The 15678-nt window shown below is 42.5% G+C and overlaps 1 long non-coding RNA gene across 6 annotated transcripts in view; it reads right to left on the reverse strand.

Moving 5' to 3' along the window:
- Nucleotides 1-8643: 8643 nt before the first annotated feature.
- The window catches only part of LOC104651022 (uncharacterized), a 57848-nt gene continuing 50813 nt past the window's right edge, over nt 8644-15678 (reverse strand). For all 6 annotated transcript variants that reach the window (XR_005579321.2, XR_012513702.1, XR_012513701.1 and 3 more), the window contains one exon: nt 8644-13767. This is a non-coding gene — a long non-coding RNA (uncharacterized LOC104651022). The remainder of the gene's footprint in view (nt 13768-15678) is intronic.

The raw sequence follows: 15678 nt of genomic DNA on the forward strand, positions 1-15678 counted from the left end.
CTTAAACTCATTTTGGAAAATATTTTTGGCTCATGTGGTTTTATGCTTTTAGAGTTCCATTTTAAGCACTGGGTCCATCCAAACCCACTGAAGCTGAGCTGAAGCATCCAAGGAAGATGCTGAGTTTCACACAGATCTCTGCTGAGTCTGGAAAAATCTCTCAGATTTGTCCAAACTGCTTTGTTGAGAAACCAAAACAAAAGTCACTAATCCCAGTGGGGCTTGTAAGGTCTGTGGTTTTTGTCCAAAACTATGGCAAAAGCAGTGGTCAGTCATGTGACTTACAAGTCTAAAGGTTTCATTATAAAACCCAAAAAAAGCCCCACAAGCTTAGTCTTAAAATATGCTCCCAAGAGACAAACCAGAAAAAAAAAAATCATCTTAGTTTTGGCCTGGAAGCATAGACTAAGGAAACATGTCCAAACCAAATGTTGTCAGGGCTCACTACATTTTAAATCCAAAGTTAAATTTTATTCCATTGAGGTGACACTGTTTATTAACACTGTCTGTGGCAATTGGATTGTCTAGAAAAGTTCAGGAGAGCTGGAGGCTCTCTCTTGTTTATGCTATGAACAGATCCGGCCTGCTGTCGAATAAAATGAGTACCAACAACATAAATTGTGAGATTTTGTTTTACCATATCTTCCTTCCTCTAGGATATGTAGACAACACATTACGAAATGAATTATCCTTCCTATTCTTTAACATAAAATTTTACTCATTAATATCAGATCCTTTTACAACAATGACTCTTAAATTCTAGGATACACATGTATAACCTGGAGAATTTGTGACACTTGCATATTCTTGTTGTTTATCATTACTTAACAAACCACCTTAAAATTTAGAGGCTTAAAACAACAACTACTTAATTGCATTTCAGGATTTTGTGGGTCAAGAATTCTGGCAGGGCTCAGCTGAATGATTCTTCTGTTCCATGTGATTGACTGGTGTCACCCATTGGTATTCAGCTGGTGGCTGGTCTTGTTTGGAGAGTCTGAGATAATTTCACCTACATAACTGGCAAATTGGAGAGTGACTGTAAAGTTAGTTAAGCCATGTTTTTCTCTGTCTCCATGTGGTCTTAGGGTCTCATCACATTTCTCTGTTGGCCCAGGGCTCCCAGAGACCTATGCTAGCTCTGGAGCTGTCATTGCATCATTCCATTGATCAGAGCAGCCATGGGCATTTCAAGGGGTGGAGAAATAGATCACCTCTAGGTGGGGAAAACATCAAAGAATTTGTAACCATCTTTCATCCACCACAACACAAATGCCAGAGCTCTCCTCTCAGAAATTCTGGTTGCTAGGGGTGTGGTGGGGTCCAAGATCTGCATTTTAGAAGGCATTCAGTGAGATTCTGGTACAACAGGTCCTCATAGCACACTTAGAAAAATACCAAGTTATAAAGCATAATGGAAAATGTGCTTATAATCAATCTATTCATCAATCAATTAACGAACATTGACTAATCATGACATGTGCCCCAAATCACATTAGGTGCTGTGGAGTGTAAAGAAAGGATTGCTGTCCTCACTGCATTCATGCTTCACTGGAGCCAGGTGCAGGGGAGCAGAGCCTGAATGCCGGAACCATGGGAGAGGGTCGAGTGGGAGCAAAGGGGCAGTACAGAGTGGGCTCCTGCAGCCCAGTAGGGACTCAGGCAAGCACCTTGGAGCCGAGCCATAGAAATCAGATCAGAAAGTGTGCTGGAATGAGTAGGTGGACAGAATGAATTATGGGGGAAAAGGGAACTGGACTCTTTAAAGATCCCAGCCAGAAATGGGGCTGGGGGCAGAGGAAGGGAGCAGGAAGCACAGTGACTACCAAGCTCATTTTCCAATGTGTAGTCCTTTCTCCCAGGCTTTTGGCAGGATTATCTCCTCTAGTGTCTTCATCAGCTCGGGCTGCTGTAACAAAATACCACACACTGGATGGCTTAAACATTGATTTTCTTACAGTTCTAGAAGCTGGAAAGTCCAAGATCAAAGTATCTGCAGGGTTGGTGTCTGTTGAGGAACCTTCTCCTTGGTTTGCAGATGGCCTCCTCCTTACAGTGTCTTCACATGGCCTTTCCTTGGTGCACGGGGGCACACACACTCACACTCATACACACGTACACACACGCTCACACACCCTCACACACATATACGCACTCACACACATATACACACACATACACATGCTCACACACTCACACAAACACTCACAACATACACACACATACACATACACACAACCATATACACACTATCACACACACACATTGTCACACACCCCTAACACTCACACAGCCTCACATATTCAGATCCCTCCCCCCTACACACACACACACACACACACACACACGAGGAGAGAGACTCTCCCTCTTCTTATAAGGCCTCTACTCCCATCAGGAGGGTCCCATGCTCATCTAATTCTAATCACCTCCCAAAGGCCTCATCTTCCAACATCATCACTTCGGGGGTTAGGACTTCAACATTTCAATTTGTGGAGAGGAACACACACATTTACTCAGTAACACCTAGTCTCTTATTCCTCTGTGATCCTGGCTTTCTGTCCAGCCCTGCTGGTGCTGGCCTGTGTTGCTCATGTGCAGACACACCACGCAGCTCAGCTCCAGAATGGGAACAGCTACTCTTTCTAGCAACAATGCACACTTTCAGGGCAGCCCGTCTCCCTTCCTCTTAAACTCAGCTTCTGACTCATCCTGCTTCTGGCTTCATCAATCAAATGGTGTCTGGACCCCACCCCCAAAGCAGGCTGTGTGTGAGGAAGAGGGAAGAGAGGGGAGAGGGTGGCTCCTGGAGGAGGCACAGGTTGGGAGGATCTTAGTTGCTGTGTAAGCTATGAAGGGTATTATGATGGAGTCTGAGCAAATTGCTTAAACAATGCTAAGAAAGATCATCTGAAATCTAGAAAGATTCACAGTATTACAGATAACAGTGGAATGAACTCTGTTGCTGATCAGAAGAACAGGGTGGGGAGAAAGTGCTGGAAGAGAAAGAGGGTGCAGGAGGCCATCTGTAAGTAGGGGCATGTGAGGCATGCTCAGCAGGCCAGGCCTGGCTGTTCCAAGATGTTTAATTGGGGTGGACAGGTACACTCCATCCACGGAAAACAACCCCTTCCTGTCCAGATCAGAGATTACTGTCAGTACTAAGCTTCTAAATTCTGAAGCCCAGAGTCAAGACCAAAATCCAGCACCAGCAGCATTCAGGAGTGGTGTCAGCAACCAGGCAGGAGCCTAGGCACAAACAAACGGAAGTCCAAGGCTAAGCCATGAGACAGGAATAAGCCTGGCAAGGAGCCATGGGACAGGTCGAGAGTAGACTGAGCAGCTGCGGCCTGCACTGAGCAGGATGATCAGTGGGTCAGAGGATGCTCTGCAGACAGCCAGCAACCAGGAAGACACAGATAGCCATGGGCAAGGCTGCGAAGATCAGCCAGGATCACGGCCCATCTGCAGGAAGGGGAATGGGAATTTGGCAGAGAACAGGATAGAGGAAGACAAGCATCTCGGATGGTCTCACTGCCAGTAAGAAAGCTGCTGGTTCTTGCATACTTGCATACTTCCTGTTGGGACAAAAAGCAAGCTCAAAGCAGCCCAAGGCTTCTGGGTCTGTTTTAGGGACAGGATGGGAAGGGAACACTGTGCCTCTCTGTTCCAGTTAGACGAGAGGGCCCCTCTAGGCAGATGCAGGCCTGGCTTGGCAAGCAGAAGCATCTAGGAGAAGAAAAGAGCCCCATCTTCCAGGCAGATGAGGATGCACCCCACCCCTAAGCTTGGTGAGCAGAGTGCAGTCTGGATTCAGCAACCCCGTCCCTCAGCCAGAGCTTCCGTGCAACCACATGAGTAACCACAGGTGATGACCCTGCTGTGAAGCGGGAGAGGAGAGCCAATTGTGGTCCTGAAATACTTGCACACACTGGCCAGATCTTAGTGTTTTGACCGTAAGTCAGGGCAATGTTGGGCTTCTCTTCTCTGAGTTCTCTGGCACCTTCTCAGACACAGGGGTTGTAAATGAGTCATTATGGGGGTCAGGGGCGGGTATGAAACATTAACACTGGGCTGATTCAGAACATAGGGGCAAGTGGGTGAGCCCAGAGGGCCTGGTGCATCTGCACCATGGTGCCACTGCAGCCTACCCAAGCAGTGCCTGGCTTATGCTGGGGTGGGGTGGGTGAGCTCAGAAAAGCTACCGAAAAGCACTGCTGCCAGAAATGCTGTTCCAGTTGGATGACAAGCCATGTTCTACGCCCTGGTGTCTGGAGAACAAAAACTCCTGCTGTGCTTCTTTTAAGATTAGGAAAATACCACCTTCCTGTGGGGTTACTTCTGAAGATTTCATTAAAAGGCAATGGGGGTCACAGCCTTGTCACCTTAGCTCCCTTCCCCGGGGTGGTCATTGTACCTGACCACTATGCTTTTTTTTTTTTTTTTTTTTTTTTTTTGCCACTCAGAGTAGCCCTTAACCTGCCTCTATTTCCTCATTCGTCATCCATCCATTTCCTTATCTTTCCATAGCAGCTATCCCAGGGAGCGTGTTGGTTCTGGCAAGGCGCTCTTGACCTGATTTCTGTTTCAGTTAGGTCTGTTTCAGTAGGTCTGGCCAGTTAGGTGTCTCTTATGCTACTCTTTTGTCCAATATTTCTTGAATGCCTGGCATGTGCTGGGCACTGTGGTAGGGGAATGCAGAGATGACTGACATGGCTTCTCCTCTTAAAAAGTCTGCAGTATGGTAAGAGACACAGAAACAAACCAGCAGTAGTGGGCAGTGGCTGTGTGCGGGTGTATCCAGCATCCATTCCCTCCTTCCTCTTCCTAACAGAAGCCTAACACTGTTCTGGAATCTTCCCTCTCCTCTCCTTCACAAGAGTTACCTGTCTCTCTCACACATGCATGCACGTGCGCATGCACACACACACACAGTGCCTGCATTGGAGGTGAGGTCCAGAGACTATTTGGTGGATAAAGCCAGAAGCGAGATGAGTCAGAAGTGGCATCTAAGAGGAAGGGAGCTGGGGCCGCACTGACAGCCCACGTGGGCACTGGATGGGCCATGTTATTGGATCCACTCTGGAGCTGAGCTGCGTGGCATGAGCCACACAGGCCAGCAGGACTAAAGAGAAAGCCAGTGTGCAGCTGTGCATCATTCATTTTCACTGCCATAAACTATATAGTATGAACATACTATAATTTATTTGTTAATATTCAGAGTTCATTTACTCATTCAGTCAATGGACATTTGAGTTCTTTCTAGCTTCTCAAAATGGTGTTTCTTTGAGAGGTGTTGTTTGATTTTGTTATTATGGTAAACAATTCTGCTGTAAACATTCCAAAACAGGTCTCCTGGTACACATGGGAAGTTCACATTTAGGGGTTAATACTACATTGTCTTTTCCATGACGGTACAACTGGCATTTCTGCCAGTAGGCATAAATGTTCCATTTGTTCCGTATCCTCACTCACACTTTGTTTTGTGACACTTATGATTTCTTTTTAAATCTAGTGATTTACATTGCAAATTTGAACTTGAATTTTTCTGTTATTAATGAGATTAAACATATCATAAACATTGGTCATTTGTGTTCCTGCCTCTGTGAAAGCTTATTCAAGGCTTTTGCCCATTTCATCCAGAGAAGACTGATGGTGGCATGCTCCAGCGTAGTGCCAATGGGGTGGTGAGAAGAGGCCAGTGAAAAGAAGCACTGTGTTGTTATAAAGGAATATCTGAAGGTGGGTAATTTGTAAAGGAAAAAAGGATTTATTTGGCTTATATGATTCCGATGGCTGGAAAATTCAAGATTGGGTATCTGCATCCGGTGAGGGCCTAAGGCTGCTTCCAATCAAGGCAGAAGGTGAAGAGGAGCCAGCCTGGGCAGGGACTACAGGGTGAGAGAGGAGGCAGGAGAGAGCAGGGAGGTGCCAGGCTCTTTAGCAACCAGTTCTGAGGGAAGTAATGGAGAAAGAACTCTGTTAGACTCTATTAAGGCATTAACTCTATTAGGGCGTTAATCTATTCAGGAGCATCCACACCCATGATCTAAACGCCTCCCATCAGGTCCCACCTCCAACACTGGGGATCAAATTTCAACATGAGGTTTGGAAGAGAAAAACACCTCCCAGCTATAGCAGCTCTGACAGTATTTGTTGATGGACTGTGAGGCATGAGAAACAATAAAAAATTAGTCCAAGAGACATGCCTCAGCAACAGGAAGGATGGCGTTGCCTTTGCTGAGATGAGAAAAGGGGAGGCAGAACAGGCTGCAAGGAATGCAAGGAGCTCAACACTGGACGTGATGTTTGAGGTTGCTGTGAGGTGTCTCAGAAGTGGTGTCCTGTAGCCTGCTGGACAGAGAAGACTGGAGCTCCGAAGGGAGGCTCTGAATGATGCTAGACGTTTGGACATATCATTCAGGATCGCCACAGAAAGTAGTGCAATACTCAAATTAGAAAAATTGAAGGAGGGTTTTATTTACAAAGGAACTATTTTTACAAACGGGAGTACAGGGAAACACAAGAGCTGGTGAAACACCAGTGCTCTACTTGGAATAGCAAAGAACAGGGGAGACAGGAGTTACAGGAATTTGGAGGTGGAGAATTGTGTCAAGAAGGAGGCTTTACCCAAACGTGGTGGCTCAAGTCTGCAATCCCAGCTACCAGGGAGGCTGAGGCGGGAGGATCACTTGAGCCTAAGAGGTCAGGGATGCAGTAAGCTATGATCATGCCGCTAAACTTGAGCTTGGGGAATAGAGTGAGACCCTATATTTAAAAATAATAATGACCAAGGAGGCCCATGAGATACATTATCTTTGGCTATATGTCTTCACACAGTTGGAGCTGAGGGGAAAAAAGCCCAACATCACTCTTCTCTTTCCCTTTAATATCTTGCCACCATTCACTGTTAGTCACAACTAGACAGAATCCAGAAGGCACAGAGACCTACAGATAAAGTACATACAAGCCAATCTCCTGGGTAGAGACCAGGGAAGAGAAAGGTAGAGAATAGATCTGGAGGGAAAGAGAAGTTACCCGGAGCAAGCAGAGAAGCTGGTGTAGCTGGAATTTACGGCCAGGAGACTGGATGAGATGACTGGACAATGTACAAAGATGGAAAAGATCTTGAAGAGGCCTGAGACTAAACTCTGGATTTGTCCAGTTCCTAGAAGCTGGATAAAGATGGAGGAAGCAGCAAAGGAGACTGAGAAGAAGCAACTAGGAACTCCACGAGGGTACGGTGTCTGGGAAGCCAAGGAAAGAAGTTATTTCTAAATGTGCCACCTGCTGTTGATAGGTCCAGGAAGATGAGGCCTAAGAACTGACCACTAGACGTAGCAAAGCAGAGGTCTTTTGTTGACCTTGACAAGAGCAATGGTAGTAGGAGGGGGGACCTCACTGAAGTGGGTCTGAGAGAGGAATTAAAGCCTTGAGAATAGACAACTCTTTCAAGGAATTCTGCTATAAATTGTAAAATTACATATAAAGAGATGAGAGAAATGGATGGCCAATGGAAGGAAAAGTAGATCAAGACAGGCGTTGTTTTTAAGATGAGAGGAAATAACAGCCTGTTTGTATATTAATAGGAATGATCCAGTATAAAGGCAAAAAATGGATGATGCAGAAGAGAAGTAAATTGCAGGCAATGCCCTGGAACAAGCAAGGAGAGGTGGCGCCTGGAGCACAAGGAAAGGGCTTGGGTTAACAGCTTGGAGAGTTCATCTCTAGGAGCAGGAGGGATGGGATGGTGGAGTGTGTGTGTACAGATGCTTGTGGGTGTGTAGATATGATGAGTGGTTTGTGGTGAGCAGATTCACTTTTCATCATGTCCATTTTCTCAGTGCAATAGAAAGCAAGGTCATCAGCTAACAGAATCTGGGAGAAGTTGTTTTGAGAAGAGAGGAAATAATGTGAGGCGGTCCACTAGTTTAGCAATCATCACTTTTTTCACTTGCATACCTCCTAAAATAATTTTGAAAATGGGTATTTCCTCATATATTTTTTAAGTGGCAACTAAAATTTTTCATTATAAATTTAAATCATTGCAAAAGATGTAATTTCATTTATATAACCAGCTGGGAAGAGAACGAGTTTTGTTAAAGCAAAGTTATGAAATTTTTGAAATACTTCTGAGTTATGTAGCAGAAATCACAAATATTATTACCAAAAAGTATTTTTACAAATATTTTTACATCTATTATTAAAATTATTTTAAATGATCTACCAACTGACAATTAATTAGTTCTTCAGTTTAATTAAAAGCAAAGAATAGGAAACTGAGCTGTAATAGTTATATGCCCCAATAATGTCATTTATTTTCTTAACACAAATACCAATATTTCAGGTTGTGCCTGTATCTAATTCCTTATGCACTGGGCCATGGAGCATATTAAGATTCATAACAGATAAGATGCATGGGTTTTTTCCCCTTATTTTCATAAAAAAGAGAAGAGCAATTATGAAAGGAGACTCCTGAATTCCAGATGTTCTCAGGCAAGTTAATTTGGGGAAAGTGTAAATCTGCAAAGTGACTCTCTTAAAAGTATCCTTGCCAACATGTCTCAGGAATTCTTTATGTATCTGGAGCAAGCAGAGAAGCTGGTATCGCTCAAAATTGTAGTTAAACATGCATACAACATTAAATTGAACATTTTAGCCATTTATTTAAGTTACAGTTCAGTGACATTAAGCACATTTACATTGTGGTACTACCATGACCACTACACATCTCCAGAACTTTTTCATCATCCCTAATGCAAACTCTGTTCCCATTAAATGACTCCTCATTCCTCCATTCCCCAGCCATTAGCAACCAGTCTGATCATTTTTGTCTCTATGAAACTATTCAGGTACCTCATATAATATCTGTTTTTTGTGACTGGCTTGTTTCAATTAGCATAATGCCTTCCATCTATCCATCTATCCATGGGCATTTGGGTTGTTTCCCCTTTTTGACAATATGAATAATGCTTCTATGCACATGATGTACACAAATATTTATTTAAGCCCCTGCTTTCAATTCTTTTGGATATATACCCAGAAGTGAAATTTCTGGATCATATGGTGATTCTATGTTCAGGTATCCATTCTGAAGACACTCGTCTAAGAGAAGAGGAGCACGAATGGACCAAAGGAAGATAGTATAATTGCAGGTCTCTGGTAGGGCTCAAATGAGATTGGCAATTCTGAATTTAAAGTAAAGCCAGTGAGCATGTTTGTGTTATTTAATTCCAGCACATTCAGTTGCGCAGGTGCAAGCATAGGTTAGAGGAAATGTTGGATAGAACCATGAATTCAGTTTAGTCAGGCCATGATGTTAAAGCAGGGAAAATGTAAAGGAGTTGAGCATGCCCATAATCTGAGTGGTTACAATTATTGAGTGTGGAATATAAGCTGGATCAAGACTTGAAAAGCATTTTATAAATTTTTCCACAGTGACCTGGCAGATTCTGTTAGATTAATTTCTAGGTTCTTTATAAATAAAAACCTTTAAAAATATGTTTTCCAACTGTCTGTGGCTAGAGTATACAATAAAATTGGTTTTTATATACTAATCATAGATCAAGCCAGCCTAAAAACCTTTCTTTTAAACCCCAATGCTTTGTATATAGGATGCATTGGGTTCTTTTGTTAAGTGGTCATATCCTCCATAACTACTAGGAGCCGTGTTTCTTGCTTTTCAGTTCTTATGATTTTCTTTCTTTTTCATGTCTTGCTGTGTTTGCTAGTAAGTCCAGTATAATTTTGGATAAAGAACTGGTGACAGGGGGCCGGGCGCGGTGGCTCAAGCCTGTAATCCCAGCACTTTGGGAGGCCGAGGTGGGTGGATCACAAGGTCAAGAGATCGAGACCATCCTGGTCAACATGGCAAAACCCCATTTCTACTAAAAATACAAAAAATTAGCTGGGCATGGTGGCGTGTGCCTGTAATTCCAGCTACTCAGGAGGCTGAGGCAGGACAATTGCCTGAACCCAGGAGGCGGAGGTTGCGGTGAGCCGAGATCGCGCCATTGCACTCCAGCCTGGGTAACAAGAATGAGACTCCGTCTCAAAAAAAAAAAAGAAAAGAACTGGTGACAGATGACCATTATTATCTAAGGACTGATTTTAAATAGATGTTTCTAACTTTTCATCATTAATAAAGATATTACTCTAGGTTTTTGGTAGGTACATTATCCAGTAAAGGAAGTTCATAGGAGCTGGCTAAGAGTTTTTTTTTTTAATCATGATTAAATATTGAAGTTTTTGTACTAGTTTGTCTTCACACTGCTATAAAGATATAACCAAGACTGGGTAATTTATAATGAAAAGAGTTTTAATTGACCTACCGTTCCACATTGCTGGGAAGGCCTCAGGAAACTTATAGTCATCTCAGAAGGCATAAGGGGAAGCAGGTACCTTCTTCACAAGGGGGCAGGAGACAGTGAGTGTGAGCACAGGAAAAACTGCCACTTCTAAAAGCGTCTGATCTTGTGAGAACTCACTCATCACAAGAACAGCTCATGGGAGAAACTGCCCCATGATCCAATCACTTACCTCCCTTGGCACATGGGGACTTCAGGTCCCTGCCTTGACACGTGGGGATTACAACTCGAGATGAGATTTCTGTGGGGACACAGAGCCAAACCACGTTGTTTTTTTCAAATGTGTTTTCTGTATCTACTGAGATGACCATATGGTTTTTCTCTAATAATTGGTTAATGGGTAGAATCTATTTATGGAATTTTTAATATTAAATTATTCATCCATTTCTCATATAATCCTAACTTGGTCATGATGTAATATATTTTTCATCTTACTGGAGTCTTTTAATACTCACAATATAAGGAAACAGGGTTCATAACACTCATTTCACAGACAGGAAACTGAGACATAGGGAAATATGGAATATGCATGAGATTTACACCCAGCAGGTAGCAGGATAAGGATTTAAACCCTGGTCTGTCTGATTCTGAACTTACGTTCTTTTCACCAACTATTCTCTTTGAAGCAGAAACCAGATCTTTCTTATATGCCTCAAGTGGCTGGGGCAACGCTGTACTCACAGTACTTTTTCAAGAATTTGTGTTGAATAAATACTGAATGGATGCTCCAGGACTCTTCTATGGATTTTTAGAATGTTCCTTAACTAAAATAAAATAAAATAATGCTCTTCATCAAATTAGTTCATCTTAGTATTGGTCATAAAATGATGTGAAAGGCAAACAGAAGAAAAGGTCTAAAAAAGTGGGCCTAATAGTTAATCTTAACAGTTCTTTACTACTACCATTCTTGAAATTCTCCATCACGTTGGAATGGATGAAGACGGCCAGCAGGAGACAAAATAACGAAAGGAAGAGAAAGTCTCTTAAAATGTACAGAGTTCCCCTCGGTCAGTGTTTCTACTAGTATGTCCATACTCAGCACCAAAGAGAAGCCAATACTATTGATGCTCAAGTCTTCATTAGAGCGTCATCTCTTCAGTTTAAAAAGTGGTATTTCCTGAGCAGAAATATTATAGAGAGATTGAGAATAAGCCTCCCAATTAGAAAAAGAAGGAGGACATGCAAAGACATACCTGAGCATGGCTAAAGGGCAGGAAACCAGGTCCCCGAGGCTCTGTGGGTAGAAATCTCCTTCTATCCTTCAGGACCCCAGGATGGGCCTCTGGGGCATAAACAAGGGCAGGAGGCTCTCTACATAAAACTTTTGCCAAGATAGGATGAAGTAGTCTACTGTTACAGCCAAAATAATATTTCACTGCTAATAGAAAAACAGGCAGAAAAAAACTACCTTGTCAACTCTTCTGGGAAAAGCAAAAATAAAGTTGTATTTCATCCTTAATTTTCCACCTTGTGGGCAAAAATAAAAGGAAAATTACTTCTGGGCAATACTGCACATATTATAGAATAATGAGCCATCTTAAGAAGTTGGGCAAGAAGCAGAACAACAAATGTTCACTCCAGAAAAGAAAAGAATCATGCAAGAAAAGAGTAGTGTTGTTTTCAGAAGTAAACCTCAAAAAGAAATCAAAAGGGAGATACAATCAGATATACTATCAAGGGCCAACTAAGAATGCCACAGATATCATTGTTAAAGAGACAGAGTGACGTTTGGATACACTGGAAATTTGGCACTTGGGAAGATGATCTGATTCCCCACTCCCCTCATGGCCCTCTCTACCTACAGCACCAAATCAAATCATTTCATATCAGCTTTCTTTTCTCTCTTTCTCTCTCTCTCTCTCTCTGTGTGTGTGTGTGTGTCTTTTAATTGTTAATTCATTGAATACTCCAACAAGTTATTCTATGAAGCCAGCTAATAAGACAGTCCCAAACACAGCAAATCAATCAGCTTTCAAGACTGGCTTCCCCTTCTGTGTCTCCGTGTTGGCAAAATTAGTAAGATGGCCCCCAAGATTCCTGCCCCCCTTGGTGTAAATGCCCTGAATAATTCCCTCCCCTTGAGTGTGAAGGCACCTATGGATATAATAGAATATCACTGTCTATATCAATATGTTATGGGGTATGGCAGAAGGTATAAACAGATGTAATTCAGAGCCCTAAGTAGTTGACTTTGAGTTAATCAAAAGACAGATTATGCTGGGTGGGCCTGACGCTATCAGGAAGCCTATACAAGAGTTCAGATATTTGAAGTGGGAGAGATTCCTTCTGCTCATGTTGGAAAGGCAGACAGCTGTGTTGTGAACTGCTAAGAGGACATGCGGCAAAAATCCAAGGGCACCGCAGAACCCAGAGTAGTCCCCAAACAATGACCAGCAAGAAGCTGGGACTTCACTCCAACAACCCAAAGCAACTGAATTCTGCCAAGGACCAGTGAGACTAGCAGAGGATGTGAGGCCTCTGAGGGACTTGCAGCCCTGGCTGACCCTTGATTCCAGCTGAGTGAGACCCCGAGCAGACCACCCACCTAGCCCATATCCAGAATTCCCAGCCAGGGAAGCTCTTCAATAATAGACATATGCTGTTTAAAGTCACTAAGTTTGGGGTGTTTTTTAATGCAGCAATAGAAAACTAATGGATTTATTGCTGAATATGCCTAATCCAAGGTTTTGAGGTACTATGTGGATTTATTAGGCAATGTGGGAGAAGACGCAAATGGCCTTCTTTGTAAGATAGAAAAGATGTCTCTGTCATTTTGGTTGAGGGCATTAGATCGCCATTCATGCTGTTCATCAAGCATTTCCAGCAATCCCCCACTCTAGATGCTGACAACCCTGCACAGTAGTCCCCTTCTCTGAGGTTTCATTTACCAGGGCTCTGTTACCCATAATAAATGGCAGTCAACTGAGGTCTAAAAATATTAAATGGAAAATCCCAGAAATAAACACTTCCTAAGTTTTAAATTGTGAGCCATTCTGAATATCATGATGAAGTCTCCAACCTTCCCCCTCTTTTCCACCAGGAACATGAATCCTCTCTTTTTCCAGTGTCTCCATGCTTTAGATGTTCCCACTTGTTAGCCAGTTAGTAGCCATCTCACTTGTCAGGTGGGAAAAACACAGGGTTTGTTACTATCCACAGTTTCAGGCATCCACTGGAGTCTTGTCTGCCCACGTTGGTGTAATCCTTGCTGGATGGATGATGTGCATGATGTTGGCCAATGAGATGGAAGCACAGGTGATACCTATCATCTCTGGGCCACAGTACTTGATTGATGCAAGACTCTCCAGAGCTCTCTTTCTGCTGTAGTGCACAGCAGTGTTCCTGATAACCTGGGTCTGACAGTGAAGATGTGTGGGGTGGATCCTATTCTCTCATTATGGACCTGTAGTGAGAACAAAATCTTTGTTATTTTAAAACACTATAATTTTAGGTTGTTTTTTACTGCAGCATAACTTAGCCCATGCTGACTTGAATGAGGGCTTACTGAACTACACAGCTCAAAAAGATCGCCAGAGACACAGAAATGAAAAGATAGGAGAGCATACAACATCTTTCATGTTTTCATATGTGTAAGTTATTTCTGCTCCTCATTGTCAAAAAGAAACACCTCAATTAAGTGCAAGCAGGAAAGAAAAACATGAGAAGAATGTCAGACATCACTCATCCATGTTGAAAAACATGGAAATAGCAGGAGCCACTAATGTCTGAGAAGAAGTTCAGAACCAGCAGAGTGGTTGGCTCTTTATTCTCCAGCAAAGAGTAAGGGAAGCTCTTCTTGCACAACTCCTCTTAGGACAAATGCCATCATCATCAGTCTTTAGGGTTCCCATGGTCCCTTAATTGTGAGAGGCTAGAAGGCAGAGTGTCCACATCCTACTGAGCAAGAATGCCAAAGATAATTTAGAGCAAGTGTGTTTATCCAGCAGAAACAAACAACACAAACAAACAGAAAGTCTGATGGGGGGGTGAAAGGGGAAAGGTACTATCACAGGAGAAAAAGGAGTTGAGCAGTAAAATTCTGTTTTAGCAAAGGAGAGAAGCAGCATCGAGCTAATAGGAAGATGTGTGTTATGTGATCAGTTTAATCAATTTTAAGAGCCTTTTGAAAGTAGTTTAGATGGGTTCTGAGGCAAACACTATACTTAGATCTTAAAGATAGAGGTTCTAGTGAAATGTTCTTTGGGAAATTAGCAGAAATTTCATTCTAGCAGGTTTGGATTTTGAAGATAAAAATACCACTGGCTCTGTGAATAGTGGGATACTTAAAGCAGACATGTATAAATTAAGCTAACCTTATGCATATCTTCTCAAAGTGTTATTCTGCTCAGATGACATCAATAATGTATAGCCACGGAAATGAATTGAGGAGGGAAAGATCTCCTGACTGGCACCTGGTAACTCTTGACCAATTATAACAGAACTGACTTGATTCTACTTCTCAGACAGTTAAATTTGATCAAAAAGATACATCACCAAGAACTAGAGTTGGCCACTCTTACTTGTGGAACATGTTTCAATTTGAATATATTAGCTGTGTCTACATAGGAAGAGGAAATGGAATTCTGGAGCTATGAACTTGGTAATTCAGGCCATAAGCTTATATTTACAAAGAAAACATAAAGTAATTGTGACAAAGTAGGTTGTGCAATTGAGTCACCTAAGATAATCGCTTCAATTCCCTCACCCCACCTTTTCCTGTAGCTGTGTAGTCATAGTTTTGGGGAATGATAAGAATATTGTGGATGTTTGAATGTTGTCATACCTAGTGAGAGCCCCAAAGCTATTGTATCTGCAAAACATTTGCCTGCTAGCCATATGCTCTTCTCATCCAATGCTAGGTGATTTGACCAGAATTGTACAGCTACTATAGGCAAGCTAGGTACTACAGGCAAGCTAGGTACTGTGTTTTTCAGGTTCTATCTATATCTCTCTGGACCTGGGTGATCAAGCCATCTGGATGATGAGAAAAGAGTACAGCATTCTTTAAAGGAATGTCACTCTGCTCTCACAAAGTCAGTGTTCATAACAGGGAGAGGTAGCAACTTAGGGTCCATTTATATGTAACTAACTGCATCATATTTAATGAGCTTATCACCAAAGATACTAAAATAGGCGTGTACTTATCTCTCATGCACAACCTGAAATTGTAAAAAGGTGGCGCAAAAGAGGTAGTTTGGGCATTCTGAAAGAATCACTTCCTTTCTAGAACCAGTTATCCTTTCCCTGGTTTCTCAGCTTTTCTTCTAAATAGCAATACTGACGCTTTATTAGTTAATCAATAAGACATGATACA

Source organism: Saimiri boliviensis, chromosome 1 (genome assembly GCF_048565385.1).
Source record: "Saimiri boliviensis isolate mSaiBol1 chromosome 1, mSaiBol1.pri, whole genome shotgun sequence".
Classification (NCBI taxonomy): domain Eukaryota; kingdom Metazoa; phylum Chordata; class Mammalia; order Primates; family Cebidae; genus Saimiri; species Saimiri boliviensis.